At 36.2% G+C, this 20627-nt stretch overlaps 1 protein-coding gene across 13 annotated transcripts in view; it reads left to right on the top strand.

Moving 5' to 3' along the window:
• Positions 1-20627, top strand: part of MRVI1 (murine retrovirus integration site 1 homolog) — a 122148-nt gene that overhangs the window by 51208 nt on the left and 50313 nt on the right. For 11 of the 13 annotated variants that reach the window (XM_014966722.1, XM_014966715.1, XM_014966782.1 and 8 more), the window contains one exon: positions 5369-5480. The exons of 1 other annotated variant lie outside the window; for it this stretch is intronic. The gene's annotated coding sequence lies outside the window, so the exon portion shown is untranslated. Of the gene's footprint in view, positions 1-5368; positions 5481-20363; positions 20475-20627 lie in introns of those variants that run through there. One more of the 13 variants, XM_014966730.1, reaches the window with a different exon arrangement.

The raw sequence follows: 20627 nt of genomic DNA, 5'->3' as shown, positions 1-20627 counted from the left end.
GAGAAGTTGCTGAAAACGTTGACCTTTCTCTAAATTCCTCCAGTCCCATGATATCAAGTGTGAAAATCCACATACAAAGCACATTGGTCTGTGTAGATTTCCTCTCTGTAACTTTACAATAGTCAGTCTGAAATGCCCTTGCTCCTGAGGCAGCTATGGGAACCCTGCTATCAAAAAGAAAAGAAATGAAATAATAGCTAATGGAATCCTTAGCATCTCTCTGGGGGTCTAAGCCTTGAACATTCAGTTGCTTCTTGAAGAGAGCAGGAAATTCAACTTCCTTCATAAAACATAGCAAGTAAAGGAAGGCATGTTATTTTGGCAACTATAAGTTTTCAGTTATGGAATTGAATTGTTACTTCAGCCATTTCTATGCCTTGCTCTCTCTTCTATTGATGAACAAGTTAGGCAAAAAAAGACTTGGAAAAATTGTAACCTTGTTTGAAAGTAATGTAACTGTTCTGTTCTCTTTATTCCTAATTGCTTGAAGAATCCTCATGGTTCAAATGAGATTGAACAGCACACTGATATGCAGATTGAGCCAATTTGAATACGGTAATCCACAACAGTCACGTAATTATTTCAAGTGTTCACCTTAACATATGCTTTGCAGTCCAATCCAGTTGAGGGATCTGATATCAAGAATGTATCAGTGGTAGAAATACCTAATTTTAATTTTTGTTTCAGTTGTTAGATAGTGTTTCTCAGAGGCATTACAGTACCCTGTAGTTTGAGGGCAAGAAAATTAGCCTTTCTTATGAAAATAGTGAATTGTCTTGCCTTAAACCACATAGCAGGTCAAACTCTCACTCCCTGTAAATCACTGTTCCTGTGTTTGGAATGTGCAGAGCTTTGCCCGTGTGTGTTTACTGTCTGCCTCAGTGGATTTTGATCCCTCCTGAGAATCTGACTCCACTTAATATGAAGACAGTTTCCCTTTTCCTGTTGCTTAACAGGCGAAGATCAGAGTTGATCAGAGCAGGACCTTACAAATTTCTTGCACATCTTTTTACAAAATAGGCACAAATCGGTGAAGTTTTTTGCCTAACCTTGTTCTCAGGTAGTAGCTGGTGATAGCGCTTTCTAAAAGCAAAGTCCTTTAAAATTACAATATGCTTTACACTTATCTGCTTGCTTATATGATTCAGAGGTTGTGAAGTTGGGAGGTTTTTCTTCCTTTTGAAGGTGGATACTGTACAGTCATCTTGTGTACTTATCTTCTGAGCATCTGCTTAGAAAATAAAACAACATGCCATTTTGACATCCAAGAAAGTGCTATAAATAGCCTGTTGCTATGTTTAATGCCTACACTCAGTTGCTATAGCAATAAAAATCTCAAAAATCATGTACAAATTGCCATAGTGCATTACCAGCCCTTTCTGGGACAGGGAGACTGTGGGACTAAGAATATTACAAAGATGCTCAGTATATTAGAGGGCAGAGTTGCCACATAGTTCCAGGTGCCCTGTGTTGTTATCTGTGAGCAAAATGTGGCCTAACTGTATAAATCCCAGAGTGGTGGTGTCAAAGTTGGAACCCTGCTTAATTCAGTTGCTTCTTCATGACTTCTGTGACAGAGTTCAATACTTGGAGCAACTTCCCATTTATTTGTAAGAGAAGTTGCTGAAAACGTTGACCTTTCTCTAAATTCCTCCAGTCCCATGATATCAAGTGTGAAAATCCACATACAAAGCACATTGGTCTGTGTAGATTTCCTCTCTGTAACTTTACAATAGTCAGTCTGAAATGCCCTTGCTCCTGAGGCAGCTATGGGAACCCTGCTATCAAAAAGAAAAGAAATGAAATAATAGCTAATGGAATCCTTAGCATCTCTCTGGGGGTCTAAGCCTTGAACATTCAGTTGCTTCTTGAAGAGAGCAGGAAATTCAACTTCCTTCATAAAACATAGCAAGTAAAGGAAGGCATGTTATTTTGGCAACTATAAGTTTTCAGTTATGGAATTGAATTGTTACTTCAGCCATTTCTATGCCTTGCTCTCTCTTCTATTGATGAACAAGTTAGGCAAAAAAAGACTTGGAAAAATTGTAACCTTGTTTGAAAGTAATGTAACTGTTCTGTTCTCTTTATTCCTAATTGCTTGAAGAATCCTCATGGTTCAAATGAGATTGAACAGCACACTGATATGCAGATTGAGCCAATTTGAATACGGTAATCCACAACAGTCACGTAATTATTTCAAGTGTTCTCCTTAACATATGCTTTGCAGTCCAATCCAGTTGAGGGATCTGATATCAAGAATGTATCAGTGGTAGAAATACCTAATTTTAATTTTTGTTTCAGTTGTTAGATAGTGTTTCTCAGAGGCATTACAGTACCCTGTAGTTTGAGGGCACGCCTAAATCCTGCAATAATTCTAAGTACATTTAGGCTACGTTATTTTAGTAAAAAGTCTGAATAAACCACTGCCATATACATGGCTTATTGTTTTTCTCACAATAAAAGCTGCAGTGTTACATAGATAATATCACCTCTCTCAACACGCCTAAATCCTGCAATAATTCTAAGTACGTTTGGGCTACATTATTTTAGTAAAAAGTCCCAATAAACCACTGCCATGTACATGGCTTATTGTTTTTTCTCAAAATAAAAGCTGCAGTGTTACGTAGATAGTATCGCCTCTCTCAGTTCTACTACAGAATAGCCTGTATTTGCAACCTCATTACACTATTTTTCTACAGGCAATGTTGAGCATCTTTGGGATTTAATTTTAGTATTTCAATTTTCTTTTTAACTGTTGAGAAATTTGATGCTTTATAGCTTTGTAGCTGCACAAATTTCCATGCACATGGAAGCACACACCTTTTTAAACCTCTATATGGAATCTTGGTATATTTTCCTTCTCAACTGTTCTGCATGAAATGCTGGACAGTCACCTTCTGAATGAGTTTATTCTTACACAAAAATGTCAACAGGACTGGTTGCAATTTTGGTTTGTTTGGGTTTTTTTTTAACAGATCTCATAGAGGAGTCCAAATGTTAGATCCATAAATATTTATTGATACTTGTTTATTACATTTTTCTTAGAATTCCAGTGATTATCTTTTATGTCAAGCTTGAGAGATTCTTCTGTGATTACACATAGTGAGCCTGTAAAATTAGCACATCTATGCTTCATTTATAATAATGTAACTTTTACAGGTGACAACATGTGGTTATATGAATAACCTAATTGAGGAGGGGGAGAAGACAACAATAGATGTGTGAAAGTTATAAACTGTAGCTTTTTTTATTTCATGAAACTGTCAAATATTTGAAATACAGATACCTGTTTTTCCTTAGAACTGTGTCCTGTACGTATAGCACCGTCACCACAATTGTTACGACATCAGTTTATTCTGTATTTCAAAGCTATTGTGTGTAGTCTCTGTTTCGGATGCTGGACCCCTGAACTTGGATCTGCCATGGAAAAGCAAACTGCTTGTTACATGCCATTCCCTGGGTCAGCTTTGGTTGAAAGTGATCACCAGCTTCAAAAGTTATTGCAGTGCAGGGGGGAAGAGGGAAGAGTTGAATAGACAACATGGCTACATAAGCTTTTACAAGGAAAAAAGAATTATATGGTTATTGGTTAGAGATATTTCTCATTATATATCGTTCCCTAGCCTTCTTTAAGTGTTAGCGGTGCATTTATTCTTTCCAACATCTATTTTTGGTCTTGTTTTCCTTGGAATAAAGATTGTGCTGTTATTCTGGGTCTCAGCCAACTATCCTTCTCCCTTCTTCCCTGCCCTCCCTTCGTTCCCTCCCAGTAGCCTTTGAACTTGTCCAACTTGCTAAATTTGGCAAGAGAGGGGTCTCAAAAGTCTTACCTTCTTACAAGTGAAAATGAGTGGTGTGGTGAGAGGAGAGACCCAGCTTGGTGCTGCTAAGGGGGAGAGGCACCACTGTGAGCTGAAATCATAATTGATTCTGTTTGATCTGCCAGCTGGCAACCTGGCATGTGTGAAGCTCAAAACCAGGCACAGCAAATGCTGTCTGTTGTCTCTCCATACTGGCAGGAGACTAGGAGACAAGTGAGCTTATTATGATGGAGATAAGATCACTAAAATGAAATCATTAAAATCAATCATTAAAATAAAATAACTGAAGAAGCGGTTTTCTTCGCTCAGGTACTTAGAAACAACTTGTTTTTTAATGTAGAGAGACGCAGGTTAAAAATCTGTCTTTGCACTGGTATCTTAACTTTATTTTGGGAAGCTTCTGCAAATATGTGTGAAACAGATCATGAAAGCTACATGCTGATAATTCTCCTGTGATTTCACACTAAGTTCTAATAATTGGTGGCAGTCCATATGTTTGTCCTCTTTTCCAATGTAGTGCAGAGCACTGTTGGATTGTAAAATAGACCCTCTTCTATTTTGCAGATTTTTCCATCAAGGCTGCAATGCCTAAAGGGAAAAGACCTGAGGTTTCTGCAGCCATTGGGAACGGGGTATGGACTCTACTCAGTCTGCCCTTCAGGCATGTCAGTCAGGCTCATGGCAATGAGCCATTCTAATTAGGCTTTCCTTATATAACAGATGTTTTGAAGCTCAACCAGGGAGAGTAAAGTAATATCTAGAGACAGCAGCCCTCATCTGCTTTCTGGTCATCTGAAGAAAGCAGCTGAGGATCAAGAATCTGTTCTCTGAAAATTTCCTTGCATCTGAAGTGGTTTCTCCACTAATGGTGTCCCTTTGTGCATATAAGAGGTCTGTATGCAAGCTCTAAGGTTGGTGACACTCCAGGAATTCCACATCATGGACACTACTCACTTGTGGGTACCTTCTCCTTTAGGTACCCTTTTAATCACCTGTCACAGATTGAGTTGTTTGGGTTTTTTTTTGAAAATATACAGCAAAATAGTGGACTTTTTCTCTGAAGATTATTCAGAATATGCAAATATTGGGTTTACGGGTCAGATCATGTGTGTTTCACTTCTCCCCCCACCCCGCCTCTTGATTTCATGGGTTTTAAATAACACTGGGAAAAGCAGCAACACTAAACAGATGTTCACAAAACCAAAAAAGAGATGGTAATCCTGTTAAAAGAACTCCTCCTCTGGCTTCCTTCAGCTCATTTTAGAAATTTCTAGAGGCTCTTTTTCTTGACGTTAACTTCAATAATAAATGGCAGAATAAGATCTTATTTTTTCTTAGACTGGCTACATGCTTTATTTCTGTCAGTCACTGATTAGCTATTCTGTGATTATTTGAAAGAAATTAACCTATGGTAACATCCTGTTTTCTTTCTTTGCTTGATCATCTATTTGGGAGGAGTTGTTTGTTTTGCTTGAACAAGTAAAAAAACCCCTTTTCTGTCTAGAAAACATTAAATTTGGGTTGGTTTTTTTTTATGTTTAAAACAGGAAGCTCCTGCCTACAGCATTCCAACCATCAGCCTACTGAATTTTCACTGCCCTTCCTTCACAGGGCACTCTGCTGACCATGAGAGTTCCAGACCTTAAATTCCTCTGATAGGTAATACCTAGTTTTCTTGTTACATTTTTAATTTTACTTCTGTTATTTGAAACATTTGGGCTAATTTCTCATTACTTACATTAATTTCTCTACTTGTATTCTGACAATTTTTTGAAATATTTCAGTAGGTTTTTTGGTTGATTAAAATGTATGTTCACTATTTGCTAGTTTTTAAAGTGCTGACCTAAAAGTCCGGATCAGAAACTGAAGTTAATGAAGTAGAAGATAAAAATCATTGATGGAGTGCCTAATTAATATTCAAAAGCTGTGTTTTTGTCCATAACTATCAAACATAATTCCCATTGAATTTGGTGCTCTGCCTAGATGGATGCTCAGGAATGGAAGTTACATCATGAAATTCAGGATGTAACTGTGCATTCTTGCTAACTGAAAGTGTAACATCGTTTGGGTATGTGACAAAAGTGAGGTTTAGTTTAGAAGTGCAGAAGACCAGACAGCTACTATTAGATAACATGATGACTTTTATTTTATTATTAAGTGCATTGGAATGATAATTTCTTCTTCACAGTGGTAAATCTGTGTAGCGGATATATGTAAATATAAATCAGTATATTAACAAGTGTTGATTTGAAAAAGCTGAAGGATTATGTTGCTCGTATTGTGTCTTAAGAAAATCTTTGGAAAAACAAACAAACAAACAACCCCAACCCAAAAAAACCTCACCTTTCCCAAAATATTTGCAGGATATAATGAAAGTAAACACGTGAAAATACACAGGGAAGAACCAGATCTCTTGAATAGTTCAAAGCTGAGCTGTTCCATCCCTCGCTTTCTTAAACACATGGTTCTAGTATTTTGTGCTCATTTGCACTATGAAATAATGATTTAAATTGGTGAAATGGAGTATTGTACCAATGTAAAGCATATTCAGCATGTTTTCAATACACAGAACTCCCTATGGAATATTAACCCATCATAGTAAGGGTTACAACTGTGTAGCTTTGTGAAAGTCAATTGAGCAAATAACTTCTGTGTGCCTTTGCAGAGTAAAATGACTAGAAAAGTTATGTGACTTGCTGCTGCCTGAGTTTTGGCTTGGTATAGTTGCAGAAATATAAATGAAGACAGAATATGAACCTGATGAGCAAAATAAATAAAATTCCATTACTCCACTCTACTGCAAAAATTGAAGAAGAAAATGTAAATTTTTATACCAAGAGAACTAATATTGAGTCATTGGTTACTCTGTTATTGAATATTCATGAAGCTCTGCAGTACAATGTTCATTTAGGATATTGGTTCTAACTAAAACAAGCTCTGTGACTGAAATTTGATTTTTGCTTCACCTTAGTTCAAAAGCATGCTTAACAGGCATTTAGAATTGAACTGTTTTTTCTTTCACATGGGTGATAGAAAAGTGTGGTGCCATTCGCTCAGGTTGGCAAATGAATTGTTATGGAAAGTATTGTATTTGCCCTGTTTGTTTATCTTCTAGATTCTCTTTCTTCAGAAAATCATTTCTGATTTCACTGGATAATGAGAATTTCGGGAAAAAAAATCATAGCTGGCTCTGACTTTAAATTTAAATATTTCCTTTAACAAAACCACAAAAATGGCATGTTCAGTTAGTAACTTTATCCTCTTTGTTCTGTAAAAATATACTTTTTTTTTTCTCCAAGGGGGTTAAAAACAAAACACTTGGAGGGAACACTTAGAAAATGAATTTGTGGGTTGCTATTAAGCACCATGGAAATTAAAACAAACATTGTTCTAACTAAGAAACATTAACAACAACAAAAAAAGTTTGTGTTGGAAAAAATCTTTACATGCCTTAGAAACATGTTCAACACAATTTAACATAATCTTATTTACACAGATCAAACAGTATCATAAATTTAATTGTATTTTTTTTTTTGCATAGATATATACATTATATACCTTGTTTTTTAAGCCAGCTTGGCAAGTGTTACTTATTTGTTGTCAGTTGTTACATATTATAGAGAAGAAATGAAGGATATGAAAAGACATTAGTGGAACACATATTATGTGTTTATAGAAAACGTAGTTCTAGTTTTCTTATTTCTTTCAATTTTTGAGGCAAAGCTATTTTGAAGCAAACCAAAGATGGTTTCCTAATAACTACAGCCTGGGATTTGGATAGAAGAGAAGACTAATAGAGAGAATTAAGACTGTAATTCTTAAGAATTTAATTGCTTAGCCAATAAAATTAAGGATTAAAAGAAGGATAGAAGCTATCTCTCTTTGGCCCACTATTCCTTGCCCTGCCCCAAGCAATTTGTTTGGAAGGTAATCTGATGAAGGATATGAAAAGACATTAGTGGAACACATATTATGTGTTTATAGAAAACGTAGTTCTAGTTTTCTTATTTCTTTCAATTTTTGAGGCAAAGCTATTTTGAAGCAAACCAAAGATGGTTTCCTAATAACTACAGCCTGGGATTTGGATAGAAGAGAAGACTAATAGAGAGAATTAAGACTGTAATTCTTAAGAATTTAATTGCTTAGCCAATAAAATTAAGGATTAAAAGAAGGATAGAAGCTATCTCTCTTTGGCCCACTATTCCTTGCCCTGCCCCAAGCAATTTGTTTGGAAGGTAATCTGAAGTCACTTCAGGAAAGGGGGTTATATAAAAGAAGGTTAATTTTAGCTTAATGAAGTTTGTCTCCCCAGGCTTCCCCTGCAGTCAGATGAGAAGAGAGAGGTTCCTCCAGAGTGCAATTTGGATAGCCTAAGCAGAGTTCCTGATTTTAGAGTGGGAACTTAAGGTGACTTAAAAACAAAAAACCAAACCTACCAACCAACCAAAAAACTTAGGGAGACAAATGGCCTTCGGATAAAGTGAGTCTCCATGAAAGAGACTCCCTTTATAGATATTCTTGTGCCTCCTAATCTGTTCAAGGCATGTTATAATAACTCTTTTATTGAAGATGATGTACAGAATGGAATAGTTCTAGGTTCTTTCTTCTCTTGCTCCTTACACTGCCAAGAAGATCAAATTTGGTGTTACTGGTTTTGTTAGAAACATTTGAAAGAAATCTTAGATAGCTATTTAGCAACTGTATCCGGCCACATCCAAATTAATGAATCTTTGAATGAAAACACATTGTCAGTTGACAAGTAAAAGCAAATTTGCATTGTCTGTAAGCAAAAAAAAAAAAAAAAAAAGAATAACTTCTTCAGCTTATTAAGTTTTGCTTTCTTTATATCAACTCTAATAACTAAAATAGGTCTAATGTAAAGCTAGTGTTCACTTCAGTTTAATTGAATTGATAAAGCAATATAAGGAAACTGGAGAAAGTTTTATAATAGGTACCAAAATACGATTCCTAACACAAAAGTGCAAACATGAGAGCTGCATGGGGAAGAGGGATACTGAATTGAGAATTTAACTTTTGGATGTTGGAAAAACTGTTTGTCTTTTGAAAAGTTCTCAAATTCTTTTTTTTATGTGCCAAAGCAAAAAAAAAAGTTGCAAAGCGCTCTTCTTTTTCCTTTAAATTGTCATCTTAGTGGTGGAATGAACAAGTTATATTTTGCTCCTACTTTGTAGCAAATGTGTGTGGATATATTTTGTTTAGATAAAGTTCTCATCCTAATGATTTTTAATTGGAAGAAAATATACCATTTTAAATGTTTGATACTAAAGCATTGTGTTTGTATCACAGAAGCTTTGAGCTTGTAATATATCTATGATAAAGATGATGAGTAACATTTCATAACAATTCCTCCCTGGGCCAAAGACAAGAACTGGAATAAAATCTTTTAAGTAAGAAAAAGCATATTTGTAAAGCTGCCTACGGGAGCAGTCACAAAAGGTAGACAAAAATTACATATATATCTCCCTTATAATAAACCTGTTGCTTTAATGATGTATAAAAAATATTTAGTACCTTAATTAAATGGAATTATTCTTAAGACAATTTCCTTTTACAGCCAAACAGAGGAAATATGGCAAAACTCTAAAAGAAGCAAATAACTTTTAATAAATTAGTGACATAGGGCTATTTTCTGTTCTTAGCAATTTCTGTTTTGAGAATGCATATGCAAAAAGGTCAACAAGCCCTGTCTTAGCTCATTTATCAGTATTATGTTAGGAGTGCTACAGTTTTGTGGGACAGATTCTCACCACTAGAAATTTATACTTTGTGTGCCATAAAGGTGTAATTCAATCTGTGTTTGACCCACCTCAGCTGAAGAGGCAGTGAACTGGAAGAGTGTGTTCCTGTTCAAACCAATTCTGCATTAACATTAACTCTTATTCCACTTTTTCTTTTCTCTTCCATGATAAATTTTAATTCCTTTGTCATCAGGACTGAAAAAATCTGTTTAGTTTCTTTCTCAAAATAAATCTTTACTTAGTTTCGTGTGCTGTTTCAGAGGTGTGGCTATCAGAATGCAATTTGATAAGTAGCTGGAGAAGATGTTCTGCAAGATAACAATCATAGAATGATTTGGGTTGGAAGGCACCTTAAAGATCACTGAGGTCCAAACCCCTGGCATGGGCAGGGACACCTTCCACTAGACCAGGTTGCTCAAAACCCCATCCAACCTGGCCTTGAACACTTCCAGGGATGGGGCAGCCACAGCTTCTCTGGGCAACCTGTTCCAATGTCTCGTTACCCTCACAGTAAAGAATTTCTTTCTAGTATCTAATCTAAATCTCCCCTCTTTCAGTTTAAAACTGTTACCCATCATCCTGTCACTACCCTCCCTCATAAAAAGTCCCTCCCAATCTCTCCTGTAGGCCCCTCTTTAGGGACTGGAAGGCAGCTATAAGGTCTTCCCAGAACCTTCTCTTTTCCAGGCTGAATAACCCCAACTTTCTCAGTCTGTCTTCATAGCAGAGGTTCTCCAGTCTTTGATCATCTTCGTGGCCCTCCTCTGGACTCACAGGTCCATGTCTTTCCTGTGCTGAGGACTCCATACTCAACAGTAAAACCCAAGTATGTGGTAAAAGCATGGAAAATTATGTAATTTTCTAAAAAGCCTGATGTTTCATTTAAAATTATTAGGCTGAAAAGGAGGCAGTATTGCAGCTCCTTACCAGTCTGTTATCAAGAGATGAGTTTTGGTTTTTTCTCCAAAATTTTCATATTGGCCATATCCTGAGTAGTCAAGCAAAGCTTTTGTGATGTCAGTAGGTAAGAATTTTGGCTTTTTTATTTCAGAAATTATGAATTACTTTAAGTTCCTTAATGGACAATTATTGTGCTTATATTAAGATATTCTCCCCTTCCTCCACCCCAAAAGACAGATGCTTGCTGCTTGCTGAGTAACTGTCTTCTGGGTGAAGATAATAATGGAACAGGTATTCAGAGACCATGCATGAAGCATAATAGCTCTTTAACATTGAGAGTCGTTCCCTGCTTGGAATCATGTTCCTTTGCATGTCTGTACTCCCAAAATTTGATGTTAGTAAGCTTTCCTTGCTTAGTCCTGTCCTGCAGGCCTTGCAACAGGAGACAAGATCTGGCTCCCTAAGGTTAAAGGCATAATATTTAAGTTACTGTTGCAGCAACAGGGAAAACTTGAAAGTTTAGAAGCAAACAAAATGTACAGCCTGTCTCTTCAAAGCCTTTCTGAGCGAGTGGAAGCTTTGATTGTGCTTTTCATTACTGGAAAGGAAAGTAGGTTGCTTACAAAGTTTGGTAGACAAGAATTAAATATAGTTTGTCTGCTTTGATCTTGTGCAGGAACTGTTTGTTGTCTATGTACAGTTAGCCTATGTTGTAGAATCTAGCAATAGCACATCAAAAGTTATAATGATATATATAATCTCTTTGTTGTTGAAGTGGTCTCCTTGTGGAATTTCTCTTATAGATTCAGCTTACTAGGTATGCAAGAGAAATATTACTTATACTATGAAATAACTTTTAGAGTTGTAAAATCATATGGATATAGTTTGTCTGCTTTGATCTTGTGCAGGGACTGTTTGTTGTCTATGAACAGTTAGCCTATGATGTAGAATCTAGCAATAGCACATGAAAAGTTATAATGATATATATGATCTCTTTGTTGTTAAAGTGGTCTCCTTGTGGAATTTCTCTTATAGATTCAGCTTACTAGGTATGCAAGAGAAATATTACTTATACTATGAAATAACTTTTAGAGTTGTAAAATCATGCTGATATATAGTATTTTTAACTTTTTTTTTTTCAAAATTTGAAAACCTCAAGGGGGAAGGCCATCCATCATATGAGACCAATCTTTTTTTTTTTTTAACACGTCCTTGCCTACTGAGACCTGATTTTTGTACTGGCTGAACTAGAAAGAAATATTAATTAGGGAAAGAGAAAAGATTTTTTCCAGCCTTTATCTCAGAGAGTTTGATTTATTCCTTTGCACTCTGTTGGTACAGATTCTGTGGGAGGAAAACAGTGGGAGTTTCGAGAGCATCTTAAAACATTCCTCCAGTTTGTACTGCTGATTTGAGAAGAGATTATTTTCATGTTTTTTCTGACTCAGCCACATGTGAGGAGTTGGGAGCAGGAGTGTAGGCAGCACCATGCAACTGACTATACGTGATAGCTAAGGGGATGGCAACGGAAGAAATGGGCTGGCTAGGATAATAAGAAGAATATACTGGTTTTTACCTGTGTCTTCTATTAAATATTATTGCAGCCAAAGGAAGTTTTCCTCATACAGCTAAAAAATTCAAAAATTCATTTAGTGTGTGTGTGAGCAAATATGTGTATGTATATGTAAGACTGAAAAGTTTGAGAAGTGCTGGCTCACTATCTTTTATCTTTTCTCCTGTGAAATCCAATACTTCCTGTATGATGAATCTTAAAGAGCTGAAAATACTTTCAGTATTTTGCCACCCAAATAGCCTCTTAAAAACAACCGAAGTTTGTTCATCTGCAAGAATCTAAAACGTGACAAAGCAGGGAGATGCCAGACATTCTTCAGACTGAGTTCTATTTACTTCTTCAAGAAGGCAACTTAGGAATCCAGCACAGTACCATCCTATGGCAGCAGGATCTTAGTCCTGGCTGTGGTCTTAGCATGTACTGTCTTGTATTGACTAGAAAAATGTAAGAAAAAAAGGCTTTTTCTCCTATTGCATTCTTCTTTCTGTTGTTCTATCCATCCCTTCCTTCAGCATTGCTAATTTTGTGTAATAGGCATCAAGGCAATTTTCCTTTGTTCACTTTCTTTAAATCAGTTTTTTTCAGAACTTGAACCTGCTTCTACCAGTGAACATCAGAACTGCATTATCAGATCATGCAAACCATTCACCTAATCCCACATGAGGAACATGTTTACACTATGCCAAAAGCAGGAACATTCTTTAGTCTTCACTGTTTTCAGCCATCTGCAGGTTAGGACTTCTCAGATCTTAGAGGCTGTATAGCTACCACTACCTCTCCTCTGAATGTGCCTAATCCCTTTTTAAACTCACTTACAGACTCCAATTCTTTTACAAATTCCTGTGATAACAAACTCGATTATTTAATTCTATACTGTGTGAAGGAGCATCTTTTGCCCTTAAACTGTTGCCTGATAACTACTTTGGGCACTCTCATCCTTGTGTACTATGAGAAATTGTGAGCAAATAATTCATTGACCACCCTCTCCACTCTGTTCATGATTTTTTAAAATTTCTAACCTGTTTTAATCCAGAAGTGTCCCTTTTTCAAGTTGAAATGCTCTAGTCTTTTTTGTGTGGAAATCATTTGCAATTTCTGACCATTCCTTCTTCTCTGTACCCTTTTGTACTTATGTTGCTTTTATTTCGAGATGTGACTAGAACTGTTTTGAAGATTTGGACATAGTATCCTCATAATCTATGTTGTTCTCAATTCTTTCCTACTAATTCTTAACATTTTTGCCTTTTTGGCTGCTGCTGAATGCTATTTTCAGAGAATTATCCGAAATGACTCAGATCTTTTTCCTGGCTAGTAGAATATAATGATGGGCTCTGATTTAGCTAAGTATATTTTACAGTTGTTTTCCCCCCATCTGGATTGATTTGCATTTTTCAGCAGTGAATTTCACCTGCCGTTTTGTCGTTCAGTTGCTCGGTATCCCATAAATTGCCTTGGATGGCTTTAGATCTGATTATCCTGTCTCATCTTTAAAGAGGGTGCACACACCTTCTTTTCCAGATTCTTCATGGCAGCATTGAACACCACAGTCCCTGTGGGAATGCAGTCTCTGCAGCAGAAAGACAGACCTATAACTCCTACCCTTTGTTTTCTTCCTTAAATTGCAAGAGGTCTTTCCCTCTCATCCTGTGAGAGCAGAGTTTCCTTAAGATGTTAGGTGAAAAACTTGTCAAAAGCTCTCTTTGAAAATGCGAATTGCTTGTTTTAAAATGCTTGCTGACTTCTGTACAGAAATTCAATGAAATAGCAAAGTTTGGAATGCTGAACAGCCCTGTGTTAATTTGTCATTCTTATATCTGAATCTATGTAGTAATGAAATACTACATTAATTTCTTATGTAGGACAGTTATTATCTTAAAGTTAGGAACTAGGATGAAAGCCTCAAGTGATAATAAAATTATAAAGCAATCAGTGCCCAAACAACAGATTTGGTTTGTTTTGGCAGCATAGCAAAGCACTTCAAGGTCAACATCAAAATATTGAAGGAGGTGTTTGGAAAGAATGAGCATCGTTCATTGCTTAGATGTTTGCCTTTATCTCGGTCGCTTTAAGGTTTTTTATCTGCCCTCAGGTAGTTCATGTGCAGCTTTTTGTCTTAGCATTTGCCAGAATGTTTTTTGGAGTCATTCTAAAACCCCGTAACTTTGATTAATAATAAAACTTTTGAAGCATTGGTATTTTAGTATTTATTCTATTTTAGATTAGTCTTATCTGTGTAGTTCTATCTTATTGTTAAAATTTCTCTCTATATCTTCTTTTATGACACATTTTCTAAACATTTTACCTTGATTTGTATTTTTCATTTCATAATATATTATAATCATTGAATCTTTTTAATTCTATAACTTTCTGCAACTGTTTTAAATTTGAAATAAAGTAGCCACATCAGTTACTTTAATATAACTTTGTTTAGTTTATTCATTATAAAGAAAGAATAAAAAAATAATATATTATAATCATTGAATCTTTTTAATTCTATAACTTTCTGCAACTGTTTTAAATTTGAAATAAAGTAGCCACATCAGTTACTTTAATATAACTTTGTTTAGTTTATTCGTTATAAAGAAAGAATAAAAAACGGTAAGACAATAAATCTCAATGTACACAGACTGTATACTTATTGTATACAAGTTGTTTATAAGTAGGCAAATACAGAATACCATTTGATCTGGTTTATAGATAAAGTTATAAAAGGAACATAAGTAGTTGTACATCACAATTTCTTAAGAGAGCAGCAACAAAACCAATATTGAATTCTGGCATAACTAATAAAGCGCTATGAAACAGGGTTTAGAAAGATGAGTTCTGGTAGATTTAGCTCAGTATCAAGATGTGACTAGTGCTCCTCCCCCACAGTGACAACTTGCTTCTCTGCCAGAAGTTCTCAATCTTTTAGCAGCTACAATGGAACAGGGCACATCTACAACCACAGCCATTAGCAACTTGAGCTAAACTGCTGGTTGCAAATTGAGATGGCTGAAAGGCAAATGTGCACATTATTCACTTGCTCATGTTCTAGAGATTGTGCGCTCTGGAAGAAACACCAAGAACAGCCAGAGTGGGATCTTATATTTCTATTGCAAATCTTCACACATGGTATGTCCTGTTTCTCTTTAAAAGACTCTTCCATGAATAACTCTGCTCCTTTTGCACCCTCCTCACCTCCCTCATTTTCATTTTAGGTTTTGAGATCCAAATTTTAAAACCTCGTATATAAAATGTAAACTCCGAAGTCCATAATTTTATTTCCCTGCAGAAGTAATTCTCTACTTTAAGCTCTCATCTTTGCTAGGGGCTCCATGTGCATAACGCTGATAAAACTGTAATAAATGAGTGTGGGGTTTTTTTTAGATGTTGATGAGATGAGATTGTGCATAAAGCCTATCCAGGAGTCGATCCAAAAACAATGTACCAGCTTTATGCACAATCAGTGGTGGAATGGTGTTAGCTAAATAATTTTATCAGGGAAAGATTTTGACAAATTGGACGTGAGGAACATTTTGCTACATTTGGATTGTTCTATTCTAGAAGAGCAGAGCTGTTGTTTGCCTCAAAGTTTTGTTCTGAGCGGCCTAATTACCCAGAAAAACGTGGCTTTTTGGTACAATACATGCCAGTCAATCCATAAAAATTCATTTCTTGTTCTGATACTTTTGATCTTTATTATTAACTTTGCGAGTTCTGTGTTTTGGAGAAAACTGGAAAAATAAGGTTACCAAACCATCTGTTCTTAAAGACTTAAGATTTTTATATTTGGTAGCTTTCTAAAGAAAATGAAAAGTTGTTTTTCTTACCATACTTTCTATCAGACTTATGATATTTTCTAGCTAACGAGGATAGTTTCCAAATTAGAGTGCAAATTGTGAAGCTCCTGAATCTAGAACTTAAGCCAATAACCAAAATGGGCCTCATTTTCTTTCACATGAGTACCTGTGAATCCTGCTGAAAAGGATTTAAAAGTAAGAGGAATTATATACTTCATTCACTTAAATCTGTTTCTAGGAGCTTAGCTATGATGTTGTGCATTTGAAAATGCTGACTTCAGTGTAGTCCTTGCTCAATATACATCCTCAAAGTGAGGAAACCAGCAATAGATGTTTAAATTCTTCTTTGACTCCTCAGTGTTAGTGTCTTGAATGTCAAACAGTATAGAATGATTGAACTGATATTGGAGTGGATGGTCTAAGAGAGCTCTTTAATTTTAAGGACATTTAAGGACACCTGCGAAATAAAATCTTGTCACTTTTTTTTCATTACTATGTTTTCCCAGTCCTGGGATTCTGTAGGTAAAGACTTTGTGTAATAGTGGAAAGGTAGCTCGGAAATATGATTTTATTTGGGGTGGTTTTTTTTGGTGCTAATTGTAATCTCTCATCCCTCATTTTGGATTCCAGTGAAGCCTAAGGGCAGAACTTTGAGAACACAGGAAATGGGAATTTGCTTTTCTTTTCTCACAAACAACTGTTTGCTTTCGTTTTCTGACCATCCTTTGTGCAAGTCAGCAAATATCTTCTTTCTGAAGTGATAAGCAGTATGCTGTCTCCCTTTTCCCCACATAAAAATAAAGATGTCAGGTTTATTTTTCATGGAGCTATGTCATCTACATACCAAATGAAAATAAAACAAGGGCAAATTATTTCTCCTAAAAAGAAAGCCAGAGATTACCTGAGAGAGGCTTGCAAGTGCTATCTGAGATTCAGTTTCTCTCCTGGGATACTGATTTTTTTCAAACTAGGGACAGTAGGCAGAATGTTACTTTTAAGTAATCAGTTGAAGTACCTGTGTAGTTAGCTGTAATGCTACTATGATACACTGCTCGTTTGATTTCAAGGACTTTTTTGCATTGGGAATGTGGAATTTGCACTGATTCAGATCAGAAATCTGAACAAAGGATGGAAAGCCATAATGTGGGCTGCTTGCAAAAGGGTTCATCTCACAAAGCTCGCCAAATGGTATTTTGGACTGAGGTTTAAATCAGCTCTGTGGCTGCATTTATGAAATACCCCTCCAAAGAATGAAAATAAATATTTTATTGTATAAGATATAAGAACAGCCATGGCATGAGCATGTCTAATGGAACAGTTCCTGTGCTAACACACACCCACAAAAAAGCACTTCCTCAGAACTACTGAAAGTCTGACTTTTATATAACACGTAAGTTGAACTGTCCAGTAAACAGACTGCTTCTTCCCATCACACCTTTTAAATATTAAATTTAAATTAGAAACAAATCAGTTAGGGAATGCTTGCTGTAAGAACATATTAGTGTGAAAGTAATATTGTGTCACTGCATCTGAAAGATAAACTTTAGCATATTTTTAATATGGTCTCAGAAGCATACTTTCAGTAGCAAGGAATAACACAGCCCAACAAAATAGCAGATTATTCAGCAATAAAAGCAAAAGACCTTGCAAAGTATATTTGCAAAATCTTGTATTACTTTAATAGGTCTTTTGAGCAAGAACAGGGCTTTTGGCCCCAATTTTGCATTGACATCACACCTGAGTGAGACACTGAGAACTGTTTTCCTACCTCCTCTGTAGATAGTACTGAAATGGACCATCATCCTTTCTATGATTAATCTTTTTTTAATTATTAAGACCTGTTTCTGAAGCTAGATATTGATAAGAGAATTTAGTGTAGCTGTTGGCTTTCAAGTTGTTTCTATTTCCAGCAAAAGAGCCTAAAAGATGGCATTACTAAATGTTATTGCTTATTCACAGCTCTATATCATATATCAGCAGAAGGGAAGGGGTATACATATTGGGTTTTGCTTCTTCACAGACACTTAGGCCTGCATAATCAATGCATAATCTAAGGATAAAATTGGGCTGTTTCTAGCAAAAGCAACAATTCTTGTGACCTAGTATGCAGCATCTCTGTATCCCAGTTGGGATATTACATTCTAGGTGGGTGAACCACCCGGTCAGTGGAAAGAGCAGCTGAATAATTAGATTCAAATAATGTAGTTAGTTCATATTACTGGCATTACATGTCACCTGGCATCCTTGAGGGTCCATCTGTTTATTTAATGTGGAGGATGAGTAGGAATACATTATAATCAACTGTGGTTTGCCACATCTGGGTTTGGGCACCCAGGAAGTTGAAAAACTTGAGCAAATTCAGGGAGAGCTACTGTGACAGTCAGGAGGTACCATCCTGTGAGGGGATGCTGAGGGAACACACTGGTATTGCTTAGCCTGGAGAAGAAACTAGTTGCACTCTTGCAACACTAAAGAAGATGTTACTAAAGGTTTATAGAAGTGCATGGCAGGAGAATAAGAGAAAATTATCATAAAGTACAACAAGGGACGTTCTGAGCAGATGTATTGGTGGGGTGGTGATGGGAGGGAATTACTGTGAGGGTAATTAAAGATTGAATCAGATCTACCAGAAATTCTGCAATTTCTGTCCTTGGAAGTTTTCACGTTCCAACTGGACAAAGTCCAAAGCAAATTAATCTTGTTGCTTCAGTGCTGACCCTGCTTTAAGGAGAAAATTGGTCCAAATGACCTTCCAACCTGAAGAATTCCTTGGTTCTGGGAACCAGGAATCCGGTCTGGCCATCATACAGTAACATAAGTTAACTGTAGTCAAATTAGCAGTCCGCAGTCAAATTCTGCACAGTGGCTGATTATTTGAATAAGTCGATACTATAGTTATTCCTTCCCTGGTGTATAGCAATATTTCTTAAAAACTCAGTGGAATCAGATTCATAGGTCATTTCTCCTGAGCAAGGAAGTGGGACACATTCATGCTCTTCTGGGTGTGTTGACTTTTGCAACGTGAACAAAAATGTATACATGTGTCACTTAAGTAAGCAATTGAGGATCTGATTTTGTCCAGGAAGCATAAAAGAAGAATAAAATACTTATTTTGCTGCTTTGACATATATCTATGCAAGATGGAGGGCTGAATATAATGTCCCTGCTTGGAAGACTGCGATTGCATTTTAGGATCGCAAAGCAAGCTGTTTATTGTTGGTTTGTTCAACAAAGTGTGCTCCCTGGGATTACCCTTTGTAATTGGGAAAGAAAGAATTTTATTAAACAATATCTTCATTTGGAAAATTTTTTGCTTGACTAGCAACAAGATGCCTGTGTCTCTAAGCAATAGTGTTCTGTCCTAATTGCCTTCAACTTATTTATGTTTCTAAGTTAGGCTTTTGGTAGTTGGGTTTTTCAAATTATATAAAGTTGATATCCAGATGTTCTGGAAAACAGAATAGTTTATAGCACAGTTATATGTAAAAAAATGCATTTTAAAATACTACTTCATGTAACAACCTTATGGTCTTAAACAAGAATGGATCGGCACCAAAGGACATAAATTCCTCCCCTCCCCCCCCAATTTTATCTGTCTCCCCTTCCCACAAGCAAATTTGTTCTCTTTTTACATTAACTAAGAATATAGTCAAGTGGCAATTTGAGAAAATATCGTCTCAAGTTCCCAACTCTGCCTACATTATAGACAAAAATAAATGTGTAACTAGAATGTGGCGTATAATACATGCAGGCCAGACAGAAACATATCTAGGTTTCTCCAAATCTGTGAGAAGGAGCAGAAGAAAAAGAAACGCAAGTGACTCTGTGTTACTGAGTACATGATGCTCATTCAGGCAAAAGCATGTTTGGTAGTAATATTATCTCCTGGTATTCTTAAGACTACTATCGTTAGCAATTTCTGTTGGGCCATTTGTCAATGCACAAGTCCTGCATCAGAAGGGTCTTTCAGGACCACGGAACAGAGATTGATGCTGCCTCCTAGGGAAATTTGCATGTTTCTTTCAAATAGTAAGTTGTTTAGGGTGAGGAAGAGAGTAACATTTTTTACTCACATATAATTTTCAACCTTTTTGGGTTTCCCCCTATTTTAAGGTCAGTGCCTTTATGTTATAAGACAATAGGCTTTTCTCCAGATACTTCCTAGCTCTAGATTCCTTCTGAGCTATCTTCCTGACAATGACACTTAATGTACTGTTCTCCCACTCTTTGCTTCACACTTTCTTATATGCTGTTCCTTATGCTTAGAAATCCTTATTTTTCATGCCAAATATCCACCCACTCCATGTTCGCATTCTTCCTTTAAACTGCTTTTCCTTAAAGTCGATCAAAAATAATCTGCAAGTTAAGAAACATATCAACTCTGCCTTGAGATCTGACAGTCTTCTGATCATCTGATTTGCTACTGCAGGCTGATTTCTTTAACTTGTGCATAATACAGAATAAATCAGGGCCCCATTTAGCCTTAATTTCTCACGTACTATCTTTTTCACTACATTTTTTTAAAAGTATCCCGAAGTTTAGCCCACCTGGTTTCCTAGTGGCCATCTGGATGAGTTCTGCTGCTTGTTGTCTTGTTCTTGTCATTCTAGCTGAATGCCCACTGAAGGAAAAAAATGAGGTCACTAAGAAGTAGGATGAGGTAAAGTTATTGTTTCCAAGTTAACAGAAATTACGGAAACAGCTATCTATAAATTGTAGAGTGGTGGTAGGAGGGTTGCATTGTGAGGGCTTTTTTGCTTGTGGTTTTTGTGTGTGTGTGGAGTTTTTCGGG

This window comes from Calidris pugnax, unplaced genomic scaffold (genome assembly GCF_001431845.1).
Source record: "Calidris pugnax isolate Ruff unplaced genomic scaffold, ASM143184v1 scaffold26, whole genome shotgun sequence".
In the NCBI taxonomy this organism is placed as follows: Eukaryota; Metazoa; Chordata; class Aves; order Charadriiformes; family Scolopacidae; genus Calidris; species Calidris pugnax.
Note: the sequence above shows the minus strand (reverse complement) of the source record. Positions and strands in the feature narration are given on the sequence as shown.